We start from the raw sequence: 19,301 nt of genomic DNA on the forward strand, positions 1-19,301 counted from the left end.
CTTGATGTCCTCTACCATCATCATGAGATATGCTTTTAAATACGGGTCTAGTTTTTCGGGTGTGTTGGGGTGCCCAGGACTGGGTCGGGTGGGAGTGCTGTGTTCTGATGATGGTGAGTGGTCTTGGTTTCTGTTAGTAAGATTCTTACGTTTGTCTTTAACCATCTGGTAATCTCTGGAGTTAGTTGTTATAGTTGTCTCTGATTAGAGCTTTTCCTCAGGTGATTATGTTAGCCTCTATCAGCAGACCTGGGAGACTAGCTCTCTCCTGAGTTTCAGTGGTCTGAGCACTCTCTGCTGGCAAGCTCTCCTCTTGCAGGGATGGTGCCCAGATATCTGGCATTCGAGCCTGCCTCCTGGCACAAGTTGTGTTCCACTCACCAGAGGTCCTAAGATCCCGTGTAGCGTCCTCTGGGGACCTTAGGGGTGTCCGCAGATTCTGTGCCCAAGGTGCCCTGGTGCTGATGCTGACTGGAAGGGACTTGTGACCCTGGTCAGGCCAGGTTTTCTTCTTCCCTAATTAATGCTGTCTCCTGTCCTGGACGATTGGATTGGAGCAGAAGTTGTATTCCACTCACCAGAGGTCTTAAGATCCCATGGAGAGTCCTTTGGGGACCTTGGGAGTGTCCACAGACTCCGTGCCCAAGGTGCCCCAGTGCTGGTGCCAACAGGAAGGGCCAATTTCATCTTTAAAAGAAATTGAGGGATGCAGACTGACCTGCTAGAAAGTTCTCGAGTGAAGCACAGTAAAGGTGATGTGAACCATGTTCTTGTCATGACGATTTTATCATGCCACCTATATTTCAGGAGGGGAATGTAAGAAACAGGAGACAGTCACTATGAAATACAGAGGTTCTCTTGTTTTCTACATGGCTGGATCCACTGATCTTTCCAACGTAGGCTCCTTCAGAGACAAATGACTACATGCATGATTTTGCAAAGTATTAAGCTCAGGTCTATAAAAAAGTCAGTAAATGTTTATTGAGTATGTATGATGAACCTATCGTGGTGATTGGTTATTGATCTGTGTGAATAAGGCAAAAATCTCTGACCTTAGGCATCTTACAGTGAAGCTGTAGAAATATCATCACTTAAGTGATTATCATTCCATATGGTAAAGGATACTTAAAACAAAAGCAGGAAACCCAGAGTGGGCCCTAGCCCAGATTAGCCCAAAATCCAGAAAACATGAATGGCCACTTTTGAGAAAGAGGGGAGAAATGAATCTAACCACGTGAAACAGAAAGCCAGACCCAGAGGACAACCCATGTTACAGTAAGAAGTTATACTTCACTTTCAGAGAATGGGAAATTACTATAATATCTTTAAATATAAACTAGACATTGTTAGATTTTTTTAAGAAACATTCTGTGTTCAGTATGGAGATTAATTGAAACTAAGGACAATTTAGGGGCATGATGTGCAGAGAAGATGGCAGTTAGTTCTTGGAATCGGCAGTAGAGATAGAAAGGAATTGACATTTCAAAATGCTGACGATCAATAGGACATGATGATCAGCCAAATGTAAGAAAGAAAAAGAGAAAGAGGAGGAGGATTTGAGAATGAAGCAAACCTAGGAATAGTGCACCTGCAATATTTAAAATGCCTGTGGGAGAGACCAATGGACAGTTCTAATGAGTGCCTGAATATACAAATTGAGAGCAGTGTAAGGCTGGAGTTTTGAACATTATCCCTTTTAGGTGGTGAATAAAATGAGTTTGACTGTCTGGAGAATGTGGGAGATGTACAGAGTAAGGAGAGAAGAGAGTCCAGACAGTACTGAAAAATAACAGCATTGAAAGAACTCCCATGAAGGAAAAAGGAATTGCAAATAAAATAGAGAAAAACGGGCCAGAGGGTAGGAGTAGAGCAAAGGAAGTCAGTAACATGCATGAGCAAGGACATCTATCTTAGGCAGTGCCTGACAGGTGTCAGTACTCAGCAACCTACTGAGAATGTAAACTGAATCCTGAGAAGAGGCCCTGCATCCCAGGTAGTGCTCCACAGGTAATCAAATCTCCCAAAAAGCAAAACTCCCAAATGCATAAATTAATACTCTTGGTGTGCTGGCTTGTTTTATGTCAACTTGACACAGGCTAGGAGGGTCATTTGGGAAGAGAGAACTATCAATGAAGAAAATGCCTCTGCCAGATTGGCCTGTGAGCAAGGCTGTGGTGCATTTTCTTGATGAGTGATTGCTGTGGGGTGGCAAGCAATTCACTGTGAACAGTACTAACCCTGGACTGGACTGGTGGACCTGGAGACACGTAAGAGAGCCAGGGGAGTGAGCCAGTAAACAGCAATCCTCTGACCTCCCACATCAGGTCCTGCCCCGACCTCCCTCAGTGATACACTATAACCTGGAAGGGTAAGCTAAAATAAACCCTTTGCTTCCCAAAGTTGCTTTTGGTTTGATCTTTATCATAGCAATAAAAACCTAGATTGACAGAGTTTCTTATACATCTAGCAAATTGCTCCCCAGTTTGGAGAAAGAAAATAGGCACCTGAGAGGAGGCAGATGTGAATTTAAAATGGCATCCCTCTCAGAGATAAAGAACCTGGTCCTAGGACAGAGGCATGAACTTGGACTGCCTTCATATGCAAAATGGAATCCATAGCTCCAGTTTACAAACAGAAAGAGCCTGGCACTGATTTTAGTATATTGTGAGGTTTGTTAGCCCTTGTCTGTTAAATCTGAATGTATTTTATGGGGTTCCTGAGTTCCAGGGTCTTAAAATTCTGAGGCTGCTAAACAATCTAATTGCAAGATTGGCACCTCTCAAGCCTACAGATCATGTGGTCTTAAAATGCAGCCATTGTCTAGGAAAGTTGGGGGTGGTTGGGAAGGAGGAGGAAAACCTTCTTCTATGAGTCCTGGTAGGGAGCCAAAAGGCAGCCAATAGTGACCCTGCTGTGCTCAGGTCCCACTGTTGAGCCCTAATGAGAAAAGAGAGACTAAGAAATAAGAAAGGAAGGATGACAGTGTAGGAAATTTTGTGTCCTCCTGAGAAACCAATAAGACCTGCCCCGCCCCCTCCCCTGATACCAAAGTTCTTCAAATGTTTTGAGTCACATACAAAATAAGAAAAATAGACTAGTTAAGATTTCTGGAAGAGAAACAACAGTTTTTGGAAACAGGCCAGAGTTTGATGTGACTTCAGTCACTTTTTAGCCGTGTACTTGAACATAATGCTTATAATCCTTAAGTAATTTGATTTTCTCACCTACAAAATGAAGACAAAAATACTTATAATGCATACATAAAACAATATGTGCTAAATGTTAAACATACTTCTTGGACATGGTAAGTATTCAATTATTTATAAATATTATAGTTCAGCAATATTAAAAATGAACAGAGCATTTGTGCCCCTTTGATCATGTGCATGTGTGTTAGCTTGGGTGAGCAGACACACACATATACTCCTAATCCTTGGAAAATAAAATTCATAATATTCCCTCCAAAGTCAACTGATGAAAAGATCGGTCTGGCATGGAAAAATGGGCAGGTACATACAGAAATGATTCATAGAGAGTAAAATCGCTAATGGAGCTTCTCAGGCTACTCAAGCTACAATAGAAATTTATTTCTCACCAGTTCTCTTAGGTAGGGTCTTACTGCTGTGAACAGACACCATGACCAAGACAACTCTAATAAAGTCAACATTTAACTGGGGCTGACTTACAGGTTCAGAGGTTCAGCCCATTATCAAGGTGGGAACATGGCAGTCTCCAGGCAGGCATGGTGCAGGAGGAGCTGAGAGTTCAGAAGACAAATAGGAGAAGACTGGCTTCAAGGTAGCTAGGACGGGGGTCTGAAAGCCCACACCCACAGTGGCATACTTTCTCTAAATAGTGGTACTCATGGGCCAGGCATATTCAAACCACCACACCACTCTTTACACTGTGTCCTGGCAGATTGTATTACTGAGTGCTTGCCCTGTCCACAGATTTTAACTCTCCTGGTTCTGCATCTGGAAGCCAGAGAGGGAGAGCAACTCTGAGAGGGGAGCCTCATCAGCCCCCAGGCCCACCTTTCAATGCCACCATCATGGGAATTCAATTTCAAACATATGAATGTGAAGACACGGGGCACTCCAGCCAACAGATAGCTAAAAAGACGTCCAACTGCAAAGTGATTAATTTCAATTAAGATAAGGATTTTTAAAATAAATGATCTTGATAAAGATCAAAAAGTTTGCTGTAACAGAATTTTTGCTAGATCAAGGAAAGCAGATTTTTCTCACAAACTGTCGGAAGCAGAGAAATGGCACAAAACAGTTTGGAGGGCAATTTGACAGCACATACCCTACTGTAAATGACATATGACCTTTAATTCGGCATTTCTATGTATTTACTGTTCTATATGTTGGGAGATAGAAGCGAATCACATAGACCTCATTGCAACATCATTGATAACATACAGATTTATAAGCAATCTATTGGTTGTAGATTGACTTTCATATAGATTGTGGTAAATAAATGTTTAAAAATAAAATGGATTCCTATAATTAAAGTACTTTCAAAACTATGTCATTAGTCAGGTGCAGCAGTAGTGGGCTGTGCATATAACCCTGGCTACTTGGAAGGCTGAGGAAGGAAGATCATTTGAGGTCAGAAGTTCTAGGCCAGTACCAGTGAGACAGTGACTGCGTCCATCAACTTAAAGCACAGTGTTAAGTGAATAGAGAAGATTGCATGTTGAGGTTGTTTAAGGAATAAAAAGTGGTATATGTCCAGAGCCATGACATACACATAAATAATGATTTCAATAATGGTATTTATTAAGTAAAACAAAATTCTCCTCATTTTACAATTAAACAGGATGCATTCAAATATCCTCACTTCTTAAAATACATGCCAAGTAAATTAACCTTAATTATAAAAAGAATCTACACAAAAGTACTGCTATTGTCAAGTGAGAAAAAGAAGAATGGGCTAGGGATGCACGGCTTAGTGGGTAAAGTGTTTATTGAGAAAGCATTTATTTGCCACAGTCTATATGAAAGTCAATCTACAATCAATAGATTGTGTATAAACCTATACATTATTGATGATGTTGCAATGAGGTCTATGTGGTTTGCTTCTATCTCCCAATACGCAAACTACCTGAGTTTGTATTACCAGTATTCATGTATATATCGACATGTATTTACATGGCACATGCCTATATTTCCAGCACTAGGGAGACATGCCTATATTTCCAGCATAGGAGTATCCTGAAGCCAGGTAGTCTAGCCACTTGATGAGTTCTATGTTCAAGGAAAGATGCTGCCAAAGTGGGGAGGGTAGTGCAGAACAATTAAGTTTCACAGCAGACATTGGCCTCTGGTCTTCATATGTACACACACATGTTCACCTCTCTACACACAAACATGCACACATAAATTAAAATCATGTAATAGAAGTCTGATACCTGATCATCAAAAATATGTGCTTTCCAGGCACAGAAGAGTGTCTGTTCCAGACAGAAATTGTCTTTGATCCACTAACTGTCCATTGGCTGAATGAAGAAAACTGAAGTCCTGGGGGATTACACAGCTCCCCATGGAAGCAGTCTTAGTACCTTAGCCATTGCATGCAAGGGAGTCACCTAGACATAGTATGCACACTGGACCTTTAAATGGGCCAAAAGAGGAAAAAAGAAAGGAAGAAATAAACTTTTTCTGGATTACATAAGACACTGACATTTTGAGTTTAACAAAATAGCTAGTGCTCTGCTCAATAAGAGGCTAATCAATGCTCCTTGGTGTGGGATGATTAAGGAAGCTATCAAGTTAGATATATATATATATATATATATATATATATATATATCCTACATGATTGAGAAACAGAATGAGTAGAAATGCATAAAGCAAGCTAACTCAAAGGCATTATTCATCAGGGGGTGCCACTAGAAGTCATGAAATAATGAGTGTTTTCAATTGTTGTTTTAATGTTCCTTGCTTTATACTTTTTTACTGTAAATATATATATATATATATATATATATATATATATATATATATATATGTCAAAATGCTAGAGGAAAATCTCGTCCAGCATTCAGCCATTTCTGGCACTCATGGGTTGAACAAAGCTCTTGGTGTTATGGCCAGATATCTTCTCATGGCTCAACTAGTCATGCTCCTGAGCATTTCAATGACCTAATTACAAAGAATTATCAATTATTAAGGCTTTTTTTCTTAAAAGGTAAGTGGATCTCTCCCTAATGTTACATAATGAGACTCTGGTTTTACTGGTGATATTTCTGACTTTATTAATCATATAGCAGTGTGACAGCTGCCCCCAGCCTCACATTTCTCTCACTCAATCTCTTCCTGCTGGACTTAGCAATAGGAACCTCACAGCTAAGCATCAACTAACCATGTCTCATGTCAAAGTAATAATCTCTCCAAGGAGCTCTTAGCTCAGCTTGGGCAGGTAGCATATTCAGTTCCCCTGTACCTAGCACAGCATGGGACACATAGAAATAACCCGCCATCTACTGAATAGAACCAAACACCCATTTATTCAAAGGTACTTACTGCATTTGGGATTCCACCATACTCCCTTCTCAGAGGTGAACCTACGGTATCATAGATGAATCTGTGCATGTTTTTTTTTCAGCTTTAGGCTCCAACCAAATACACAAAGGATACCAGAGGAAAAGCAATAGAAAGCTACCTTGAGATTTCCAGCCTAATGACACAGCCACCACAGTGCTGAACAGTTCATGAAAAGAATATTACTGCAGGAAAATAAATGTGAGCACATTTTCTAAGATTTTGCCATGCATCTACATCAGTATGCATGTGGCAGGTTTCTTTTAGGTGTTTGCCTGAGCTGCTTAAGGCTTTTGTCCAGTGGTGGGACCCTACTGTCTAATTACTCTCCTGCATTGGTCCTAAGAATCCATAGCCTCCTTCTTTATTAGACTCCCCCCAGCAAACAGAACCACGACACAGAACCTGAACTCAACCCAATTAGGGAACTTTTAAGTTGCAATGAAAAGAAGTTCCTTGCATACCTCGTAAAACCCACTTTCCAGAAATAGATCTAAAACATCCAGGTGGGCCAGAGCTAGCAAGTTCGCTTTCCTGTCACCACTAATAAGAGAAAGGATGCCTCTGTATCACCCAGGAATGCTTCCTTATCTGCCAAAAGGAGCTCGCAGTCCCCTAGAGGAAGCCAAGCCTTCCAATCGCATCGCAGTTTAATGGGTATTCACCACTAATCTTCTCCCCATATATAAAGACACAATTCAGCAGCCCACTAACTTAGTGCTACTTAATAGATTAACACTCTTTGTGTTTCCTTCCTCGGCCCCTTACATACTATGATCAATACAGAAGTTATGTTAAACCTTTAAAAAATATGTCAGGTCATATCTGTCCTCTCTCAGAGCTCTGCAGCAGTTTCTCATTTCACATCAAGTAACAATGGCCCAGAAAGCCCTGATAAGGTAGACCACTATGATAGCTCACATTCCTCCCCATCACCCTCTCCAGCTGTCAATCAAATAGAAGAGGCCATTCAGAAGCCCATACAAAGCCTTTACACTGGCTGGTCTCTTCCAAAGGAAGGCTCCTCCTCTAGACTACCACCACAGATAACTTATGGAGCACTTTCAGGTAACTGAATAAACACAACCCTCTCAACAAGACATCCCCAACAAACATCGTACAGGCCCTTGTTTTCTACTCTATCTTTCCTCAGAACATTATTATCTACCAATACATTAAAATGTTTTCTTACTTTATTATCTGATTTCCCCTCATATAAACTCCATCAAGGTTGGAATGTTGTCTACTCATTTAACATTCCATCCTCAGTACCTAGCTGTACAATGAATTTGTACTTAAAGGATGAATTAAACACCAACTCTCTGCATACATGCATACAATCAGTGTGCACAGTAGTGTTACTGTGTGTCAAAGGTTGACTTCTATTGTTGTGTAAATAACAAGATAAAAAGTAAGGCAGCTTGGTTCCCCAGCAACTGGAGTAGGGGCTTTCCCTGACTCTGTTGCCTGCCTATGTATCCTGTTCACCTAACTGGGTACCTCGGATGGCCCCAGTGGGAGAGGGTATGCCTAGTCCTGCAGTGACTTGATGTGCCAGCCTGAGTTGGTACCCAAGGGGAACTCCTCCTTCTCAAAGGAGAAGAGGAGGGAGGATGGGTGAGGGGCTGTGTGAGGGGGAACTGGGAGGAAAGTGGGGCAGCAATGATCAGGATATAAAGTAAATAAATTAATGGGGTAAAAAGAGGGATGAAGAGAAAAGGGTTAATTTAGCATACATAACCTGATGGCAGTTTATAATTGGAAGAAGTCAGGACAGGAGCTCATGAGGAAGCAGAGACAGAAGCCATGGAGGAACTTGCTTACTGCTTGTTCCCTGAGGCTTGTTCTGTTTGTTTTTTCATACAAGTCAGGACCAGCTGTCAGAGGTGGTACCACCCACGGAGGTTCAGCTCTCCCACATCAAACACTAATCAAGAAAATAGCCAACGCACATACCTACAGGCAAGTCTGATGGAGGCCTTTTCAAAACTGAGGTTGCCTCTTTCCAGATTGTGTCAAGTTGAAAGAAAACAATGACGACAGAAACAAAGCCCTAACCAGCACACTGTTTACAGACCACATATTTAGTTTGAGACATGAGATTAGGGGGTTTCACCATGCCTATTTCTCATCCATTCCCATCATAGGGATCAAAGCTACTGTATTCTTTCACTTCACCCTCTGCAGTCCCATTGTCAAGGATGCTATCATAGCTTGCTGGATGCTGGTGTTCTACGTTAAATGACTATTTGGAACAGTTCTTCTGCTATGCCATGGTTCCATATTATCTCTGTTACCGTCTGTTAAATTCTAAACACAAATTCTCTAAACTTGCCCCCATTGACTTCCCAGGAGTTAAAGGAAAGGAAAAGCTAGTGGAAGCAAACATAATTAAACCCTTTTATAATCTCAGTACAATGTAAAGAAACCCTGAGCTCTCTAGTCATAATATAGCTTAAACCACAAAACAATAAGTTGTCCTCGGATCCCATACTGTCTGTAAAAGGCACTGAATGGCCTTTGCTTCCAGAATATTTACTTCCTATCTTCTTCCCGCTGAAATAATCTGAGGTTTACAAAAACAATAAAAAACATTCCTAACCAGCTGTCTCAATGTTTCTCTAAAACCCCCACAATAAAACAATGCAACCATTTTTCCAATCTCTACTTACAGGGCCTAGTTTCTGGAGAAAACCTCAAGCACAGCAGAGAACCATCTGCAGGCACCAATAACACAGAGACACACTGAGCATCTGCAGGCAACAGTAACACAGAGACACACTGGGCATTTGCAGGCAACATTACACAGAGACACACTGGGCATCTGTATTACTATTTGCTGGAGTGATGAAGATTCTACAAAGTTGGAGCTTCCCCGGAAGCAAAGCTGACCTTGCAGAGAGGCTACTTTGCTCACAGTTACATGAGTAACAAGAGGTAGCATGAGGACACAGGGCTGGAGGCCCACGCATGCGTGCTGTTCTGAGGAGCTGAGCCCTTCCACAGCAAAGATGCATCTGGTGGGGACAGAATCTCCTTAACAGAAACTTATGGCCTGGCACTTCCTGTGTTATTAAGGAAATGAATCATTAGTACTTGGCAACATTTACCAATTCTTAGCCAACGGATTACATAACTGCTCTTTGCATTTAATCATTTACTAAGCAGCTAAATTACTATTTTAATCTAATGTAAAAAGAGCTCTGATGTTGCCTGTGCTAATGAGAAATCGCTATATACATATTAGTGACTCCCACTCCTACATAATTGATACCCTATTTATATTGCAGCTTAGGGATGGTGTTTACTGGAACTTAGTCTAATTTTATCCCATCACTTGGAAGGCATGGATAGTTATGGATTTCAATCAGGTGTTTTGAATTAGAGAAAAGCAAACCGTATTTTCTAGTGTTCGAACTCACTGGATAGCATCTCTATTCCTGCCTTCTAAATTTAGTTTCATGGGAGAGGGGCCGTTAAAAGCAACTGCAGCTTCTAGTTTTCTGTGAAACAACATCAGAGCATGAAGAGAGTTATAAAACGTGGCTTCTGAATTAAGAGTTAAAGTGCATCAGAGAATAAAACATAGTTTACTGGCCACCGACTAACTTACCAAAATACACACACACACACACACATGCACACACACAAATTTGGAATGAGAAAAGAAGCTGTACGAATCGCTATAAATGGTTATTGTTGATAAACAGTCTTCCAGTTTAAACAAACAAACAAGTTTATAATTGAAGAAAGTGGAAGTGGGGTCTAAGGTAGGCACTAAAGTGTCAAGTGGTGATAGATCAATTGCCAAAGCCTTGCTGTCAGCTCAGAGTCTGTGCAGGGTGACAACAATGAAAAATAGTATGTGAAGAAATAACAAAGGGCAGGGGGCAGCTCAGTGGGAGAGCATTTGCCTCACATGTGCTGGAATCTTGGTTTGATTCCCAGCAACTTAAAAAAAAGAGAGAGAGAACTAATAAACATACTTGACAAAATTTAATTTAAACTATAAATCCACGGATCCCATACCTTCAAGTAACCTTAGAAGCCCACAGACAAAATAAATGAGTCCCAAGAAGAGGAGGAGTCCTCAGATAGACAATGACTTCAAAAGAGGACACAGCTGAGCCAAGTACTAGATATATTCTGTGGGAAGCCACATGTGCTGTTGCAGGGTGGCGCTGGCTTCCACTGGCCACCACGCATACATAGGCAGTAAAGGTTTTTTTTGCCAAGATGAGGTTTTGAAAATTAACCAAAATTAACCAATCAGATGAGAGACAAGTTAACCAATCAGATGAGAGAGAAGTTAACCAATCAGATGTAGGCATGCAAATGAGGTGGTAAGCATAACCCAAGCACAACCAATCCGGGTGTGAGACATGCCTCTCTTAGGCCTATATAAGCAGCACCAGTTCTGGGCTTGGGGTCTCTTCGCCTCTGCAATCAAGCTCTCCCAATAAACGTGTGCAGAAGGATCCGTTGCAGCGTCGTTCTTGCTGATGAGTTGGGCGTGCGCAAGAATATTCAAACATAAACTCTCCTCTAGGATCTTAGGCATGACATAAATAATAGGCTCTCTAATTTGAAATAAAGATTATGCTCCCATGGGTCCCTTGATAATACCTGGCTACACTGTACAAGAAAACAGTTTCTTGGAAGTGGCATTTCTACATGTCTGTTTTAGCCATGTGGAATTTTCCTATTTCCTTTTCCCCTTACAACCACGGAGAATTTTACACAGGCTGGCACACATTTACATGCACATTTCCAGTGAATAGGTCTCTCCAAGAGCCACCTTTGTGCCATTCTTTCCAGAACAGAATTCACAATTCTACTTAGTCTTTAGACATATAAAGCATGCTGTGATGAGTCTTAAGTGAGCCTACAGTCTCTGATATGATGAGATGGGTCTTCTAAATGTTGAAGAGATTTCTGTTCATAAACTATTGGTATACCTCGTGAGAACTATGAGAGGCAGGGAATAGGGAGAGGGGGCAATGGAAGAAAGAGGGGAAGAAGAGGAGGAAGGAAAGGGGGGAAAGAAAGATGAGCCTGAGAGGGAGAAGGAATGAAACCGTAAAGTTTGCACAAGAGGTAACCCTGTAAGGAGACCTCGGGAGTTGTATGCAAACCTCCTTCAATGTTCTCTTTCCCTGGATTCACTGTCTCCAGCCTCCCTGGGAAGAACTTAGTGTTTTTTCTCACCAGGAGCACTGCGCCTGCAGTCAGTCTGCCTGCAGTACTTATCCCTGACCATATGTTCAGGTGCAGACCCACTAGTCCCTCAGAGGGACTCCTCTCCAGCCTTTCCCATCCAGTTATTTCTCAGCATTTCAACATTTTAATTTCCCTTGGGGAATTTGCAGTCCGTTTTCATTTATTTATTGATTCCTCAGCTACTACTGAATGTCCTTACCCACACTGTTGTGGACAGAATCTGCCTTCATGACCACCATGCTCCAGCACTTCGCATGGTACCCTGCACATAATAAACCTGAGTGAAACCCTGTGCAAGGAACAGCTCTTAAATCAAGCTGGCTACTCCTCAGGACCTACCCAGAACTCAGCCTCTAAACCAGTGACTCTCAGCCTTCCTAATGCTGTGGTCCTTTAATACAGTTTCTCGGGTGGTGGTGACCCAACCACAAAATTATTTTTGTTGTTACTCCATAACAGTAATTTTGCTACTTCTATGAATCATAATGTAAATATCTGATATGCAGGATGTCTTATTTGGGACTCCTGTGAAAGGGTTGTTTTACCCCAAAGGGTTGAGAACCACTGTTCTAAAACTACAAATAAGCTGAGAAGCCGCTTCTGAAACACACGTTTCCAGACCTTCATTTCTATGAAGCAAAACCTGCCTGACCCTCATCATCACCTCCCTATAACAGCAGCAAGTGAGACAGGGTAGTCAATAGGTAGGAAACTTAGTTGTACCTGCCACAAAGAAGATGAGCAGGTGAGGCCAAAGGTTTCTCTTAACTACATCATTTCCAAGCAGAATGCTTCCAGCTTAGTCCTTCAGGACATACAAAGCTCGTTCCCCTTGTTTCAGTTAGGGTTACTATCGCTGTGATGAAACACAATGACTAAAACAAGCTGCAGAGAGAGGATTGTTTGGCTTATGCTTCCACATCACTGTCCATCATTGAAGAAAGTCAGGACAGGAACTCACACAGGGCAGGAACCTGTAGGCAGGAGCTGATGCAGCGGCCACAGAAGAGTGCTGCTTGCTGGCTTGATCCTCCAGACTGTTTTCTTATAGAACCCAGGACCATAAACTTGGTGATGCTACCACCCACAATAGCCTAGACTCTCCCCATCAATCACTAATTATGAAAATGCTGTGACCTACATGCTTGCCTACAGCCCAATTTTATGGAGGCATTTTCTTAATTAAGGTTTTCTCCTGTCAAATGACTTTAGTTTGCATCAGATTTACATAAAACCATCCAGCACACCCCTAACCCTGAACATTCACCCTGACACTAGGGATGCTAACCAGATTCTTCTAAGCCCATTTCTTGGAGTTGTATCCCCAGAAAGTAGCCTTGAAACATGAGATTATGCCTCCTTCTAAGACATACTGTCTACTATAAAAGTAATAGATTCTCCACGCTCACCCTGCCTTACCGATGCTAATGAGCTACTTTTGCAGGAACCTCCTCTGTAGAGATTCAGAGTCACACATTCAGGAGAACCATGCACCTGCTAGGTCTAACATTCTCCTTCCAGCATCAGAACTCTATAGTTGTCTTTGAACTTGTATTTGGAAGATGAAAGGCAAAGAGACAATGACACACATCCATGAGCATATGAGATTCAGGCATGCCCACTATCCCTTTCTGCCCCACTCTAATAGTGTATGTGTAAAGTCATATCAGCACAAAATTCTAGTTCTATGAGACCTAAAGCAAGTATAAGGAAGTGGGTCACAATTGTGAGTAGGAGCTCCGACAGGATGCCTTAGTTATTTCCTGAAGTAAGCACCCTCAAGAAAGCAACTTAGGAAGGGAAGGTTTATCAGACTCACAGTTCTTGTACTGGGAGTCAGGCAAGGCCAGGTGGAGGGAACTAGAAGTAACTGCTCACAGCCACAGTCAATGATTAACTCATGCATGCATACTGTGTTCAGCTTGCTTTCTCCACTCTTCTGCAGCCCAGAATGCCCTGCCAAGGAAATAGTGCCACCCACAGAGGGAGGGTCTTTCCACCTCCTTAACATAATAAAGATAATCTCCCACAGGTGATCCAAGTCAGCAGACCAATCCAATCTAGGCAATCCAATCGCCTGCTGAGATTCTTTTCACTGGTGATTCTAGACTGTGTCCAATTGACAATTAAAATAAATCATCAACTAACAGTGGGATGCCACACTCTCCAGTGCATCAAAGCTTGCTTAGAACTCAGAGAGAAAAGATGACATTTTACACAACATGAACAATCTAAAGAATTGCATTTATTGTTTCCTACTTTTGTTACTTCTTGCTTTAGCCTGCCACGAACACTGAAAATGACATGGAAAGACAGGACAACTCACAGTTCTCGTCCACTGCAGCCCTTCATTTCTTGGACGTATAGACCAAAGTACAGGATCTGATAAACTATGTGGCCCTCAGAAAATAAAACCAAACATTTGAGTGACTTTCATGGGACACCTCTGCTCTACTAGGAAAGAAATGTATGGATACATCTGGAAAACACAAAAGACAAATTGTGAAATTTCAGTAATATCACATACTCACTTAGACACATTAATACTTGCATTTAAAACCCAGCTAGAAAGATGGCTCAGTGTTTAAGATGGGAAAGATGTAGGGGTAGACCAACTCAGCACCCTAGATCTGGGTCAAGTCTACTATCACTGTGATAAAACACCATAACCAAAAGGAAGTTGGGGAGAAAAGGGTTTATTTGACTTTCACTTCCATATTTATAGTCCATCATTGAAGGAAGTCAGGACAGGAATTCAAATAGGGCAGAAACCTGGAAGTAGGAGCAGATGCAGAGGCAATGGAGGAATACAGCTTACTAGCTTGTTCCACATGGCTTGTTCAACCTGCTTTCTTACAGAACTCAGGACCATCAGCCCAGGGTTGGCCCCATCCACAATGGACTGGGCCCTTTCTCATCAATCACTATGATGCTCACAGTCAGCTATTGGATGGAACACAGGGCCCCCAATGGAGGAGCTAGAGAAAGCACCCAAAGAGCTGAAGGGGTGGGTCTGCCACCCTATAGGTGGAACAACAATATGAACTAACCAGTACCCTGGAGCTCTTGACTCTAGCTGCATATGTATCAAAAGATGGCCTAGTCAGCCATCACTGGAAAGAGAGGCCCATTGGACATGCAAACTTTATATGCCTCAGTACAGGGGAATGCCAGGGCCAAAAAGCAGGAGTGGGTGGGTAAGGGAGCAGGGCAGAGGGAGGGTATAGGAAACTTTCAGGATAGCATTTGAAATGTATATAAAGAAAAAAAATAAAAATAATATCCCTGAAACGTCGAAAGAAAGAAAGAAGAGAGAGAGAAAGTAAATGTCCTGCAGGGGGCTGGAGAGATGGCTCAGAAGATAAGAGCACCAACTGCTCTTCCGAAGGTCCTGAGTTCAAATCCCAGAAACCACATGGTGGCTCACAACCATCCGTAATGAGATCTGACGCCCTCTTCTGGTGTGTCTGAAGACAGCTACAGTGTACTTATATATAATAAATAAATAAATTTTGTGCAAAAAAAAAAAAAGAAAGAAAATGTCCTACAGTGTTGGAGATTGGTTCTAATGCTTTGAATTAATTGGGTCCCCAAATCTGGAATCTGCATGTCCAAATGCTGAAGGTCCTTGTCCCCAGTTGGTTTTTGATCATTCAATAAACAGCCAACAGCCAATGGCTGGCCAGCACAGACTGAGATAGGACCTTAAGATTTGTGTGAGCTAGGAACTGGGAGAAAGGAAGAAGAGAAAATTGCCATGATTTGGAGGGAGACGAATCATATTTAGAGCTACAGAAGGAAAAATATCCGAAAAGTAGATGAGAAGGAATGTAGCCTGGAAGGGCTACAGTGAAATGTCTTGGGCAGCAAAGACTAGGGAGCTACCCTGAAGAAGCCATGGTAAGAAAGAAAAAATATAGAATTAGAAGATTAAACCAGGATTATAGGAGGGAAAGGTGTGCTAGCTGTGGGGAGGATTAGAATCACCTAGCTTTTGAGCTAGCCAAGGTATTTAAAATTAACTGATGTGCTTGTGCGTGTGCGTGCGTGCGTGCGTGCGTGCCTGCGTGCGTGTGCGTGTGTGTTTCATTTGCAAATCCAGAGGGCTCTAGCGGGTGGCTGGGAGCGCTACCCGCCAGGGGCACAATTACTGCTACACTACAGGCTTACCTAAAGCCTGCTTGTATGGAGGCATCTTCTCCATCGGGGATCCTTCTTCTCGGTCTAGTTGACATAAACTATCCAGCATACCCAGAAATCTTCAACTAGGGTCCAGGAAATAGTAAGTAATAAGTTAATTCATTATCTTGTGACTACGTTAAAAATCTCAAACTCACAACTTTTACAAACCACAGAGTTATGAAGAAATGTGAAAGATCTGGCGAAGCTACAGAATTTTGAGGAAATTCAAAGGTACGTTTTTTGTTTGGTTGGTTGGGTTTGGTTTGGTTTTTTTTTTTTTTTTTTTTCATTTAATGAAAATCCCCCACCTGTGATCTCATCTGCTGTTGTACAGTTTGGTTCAAGAACTGTCCTCCTCTTTCCCATTGTCCCATTTAATCTATCCACACTGGCATCATTTTTTTCACAGTACTCTAGAGGTAATGAAAATGTCAGCATTTTCCCTAATTGGTCTTTTTTTTTTTTTTTACAAGGCCTCAGTATTTAAATATTTCTCTTAATTTACTTACTTAATTTATTTCTACGATGCGCACCTGATGATTTTTTTCTTTCTCCCATTATCTATATGAATCAATAGTTTAAGGAAGAGAAAAACCCTGTCTGGTGTGTCTTTATTACCTATTCAAACATCTTAAGGATATTTTTGTCACTTTAACTAATCCTTGCTGACATATCACCGTCTGTCTTCTCTTCACTGTTGAATGCAGTCACAAAGATTCCAGTAAAGTATAGAAGAGAGAATTTTTTAATCCAATTTTGCATAAATTATATATGCGTTGTGTTCTGAATATGTATTTGCAGTACAAGCATCTATATTTTTGAGAAAATAACCCAGGTTTATTGCATGTAGCCTCAGATATGAGTCAAAACCAGACAAGATGACTTAAGTGTTTCTCTTGCTTGAACTTCACAATTGAACTGATTTGCTTTGAGAATTAAAACAAAACATATATGGAATAAGTGTTTGCAAAATTCTCACCAGTAGGGTCTACAGATATAGCTCAGCACCAAAGAGCATTTGCTGCTCTCTCAGAAGACCTGAGTTCAACTTCCAGCACCCACAAGGCAGCTCACAACTCTTTATAACTCCTGTTCAGGAAATCTGATGCTCTCTTCTGGACTCTGCAAATAACTGACATGCACATTATGTGCAGACATACATGCAGACAAAACACCCCTACACATAAAATAAAAATATTTAGGTACTCAACTGTAATAAAAGAATACTTTCTAATTGATTCATTCCTTACTCCAAAAATCTACAGTCACTCCCTGTCAACTATTGTGTGGAATGCAAAGTCCCACCCCGGATACTTTCAAATGATGGTCATTCTCTTGTCCTTCCAATCCATCCCAGCCATTCATTTACCACTCTTACTACTACATCCCATCTACCAGAAAGAGTGGAATAATTCATCCAATCCCTTCCACCAGCAACACAGAGAAAAAATTACTCATATTTTCTTCTAGAATTATTTGTATACTGAGCATTTTCTTTCCTTGACACCTCCTAAATCTTTCCAACACCAACCTATATTTTTACCCTAAGATTCCATTAACTTTAAAATAGGGTTACACACTGCTGGGCTCTGAACTTTGGCTCAATTTCTTCTGTAACTGCTGTCCTTGAAGTAATACACAGACAGTTTTAAACTCATTGAAGGTAGTTACTGTGATTTAACCTCAATGTGATCTACACTATCTCTTAAAGGCAGTGGGAAGAACAAGTTAAGGGAATATGGCATGTCCTCTTTAGACCATAGGGTGAATGAAAGCCAACACCATCTTGGGAATTCTGTTAAAACAGAGATGTGTAGTTCAAGTTCTCCTACCAGCTTGTTTTATAGAAAATATCATTTAGATGATAAAAACTACATGGACATCGAATAAACAGTAATCCGAGGCAGGGCTACATTTTTTCCCTTTTTCCAACTATATAGAAAATTTCTGTGCCATCAGGAGAGGTTGTATGGTAAAAATCAAGATGATAAAGGAGAAAACTTTGCAATGTGCATGAAAGGGTTAATATTTGCCAGAGTCTAAACCTTTCCAAGGTTCTCCAGTGCTAGTGATTCTAGTTTCTGTTCAGTCTGACTAGGTGAATAGAAGTAATGTATCATGAAGATTTATATCCATGTTATTTCATTTGTTATAAAACTTAGAGATCATACTATTTGAAGAACTCTAGGCTGCAGACTTATGATTATAATACCTATAGGAAGAAGCTAGCTCTTTTACTCTAAAGATTGTTTTGCAACTCATGAAGTCCAGGTCATCCTAGAGATGGAGGTAGAGAGAGGAGTCAACACCCGCATCATCAGTTCATTAGGGCTGAGTCCAGCTCACTCATCCATCTACTGAAAAATGAGAAGGCGTGTGTGTGTGTGTGTGTGTGTGTGTGTGTGTGTGTGTTGGTTTTGTTTTCTTTTGTTCACTTTGTTTTTTCTTTCTTTTTTATTAAATAATTTACTTACTTTACATCCCAATTGCAGCTTCCCCTCCCTACTCTCCTGCCAGTCTCTCCCTCTCACCTTACATCCTCCCACCCCTCCTCCCTTTCTTCTCAGACTTAATGTCTCAATACAATTATACATTGTATGTTTAAATCAGGCTAAGGACATCTATCTCTTCAACCCCCTATTTTTTCTTCTAGTCCTAAGCTACATATTTCATAATTGTTGGTTGTAGTCACCCTGTGAACCACCACGCCCAAACCTTTTGCTTCTGACTTTAATACCCTTGAGTGCCCTTTCTTTGACTTTCTGTCCTCCCTGACTTTCCCAGCCTCTAGTAATTATCTTCCTACCCTTGACTTTATCATTTCAACATCATTATATTTTTTTGATTGTTAAAATTTTGGTTGGTATCATGTTCCCACCAGAAAAGGAAAATCGGAACCAACAACTTTTAAGAATGAGAATGGCTTGTATTTCTTCTACCCAAGAAACTACATGATGTGATAATATCATTCATTTCTGGACAACTATTGGTTCAAGACAGTCAGTCTATAGGGCAAATCCCAGTGTTTCCCAGACATTTATTTTCATCACTGAAAGTTGCACCACCAGTAAGATGATGGTGATTTTCTATAACATTCAAAAAGCTTGAAGGCAGAGCTATGTATTCAGTTGTTTAAATAAGATTTTGTTTTCACTTCCCACAGAAAAGAAGTATTGCAAGCATTGAAAATGAAAAAGGCATGAAGACATAAGAAGGAGGGAAGAGGGGGAGAGAAGCAAGGGAGGAGGGAGAGAGGAGCAAAAAGCAAGAGAAAAGAGAGAGAGAGAGAGAGAGAGAGAGAGAGAATAAACACAGTAGAGCAAAACCTTCGAATTCTACAGGTAACCAATG

At 41.1% G+C, this 19,301-nt stretch overlaps 1 long non-coding RNA gene across 5 annotated transcripts in view; it reads right to left on the reverse strand.

The window, feature by feature from the left end:
- Positions 1-19,301, reverse strand: part of LOC110307461 — a 204,094-nt gene that overhangs the window by 182,688 nt on the left and 2,105 nt on the right. For all 5 annotated transcript variants that reach the window (XR_003838434.1, XR_003838433.1, XR_003838432.1 and 2 more), the window contains exons 2-3: positions 15,939-16,033; positions 14,095-14,247 (exon numbers count right to left, since the gene is read on the reverse strand). This is a non-coding gene — a long non-coding RNA (uncharacterized LOC110307461). The remainder of the gene's footprint in view (positions 1-14,094; positions 14,248-15,938; positions 16,034-19,301) is intronic.

Source organism: Mus caroli, chromosome 12 (assembly GCF_900094665.2).
Source record: "Mus caroli chromosome 12, CAROLI_EIJ_v1.1, whole genome shotgun sequence".
In the NCBI taxonomy this organism is placed as follows: Eukaryota; Metazoa; Chordata; class Mammalia; order Rodentia; family Muridae; genus Mus; species Mus caroli.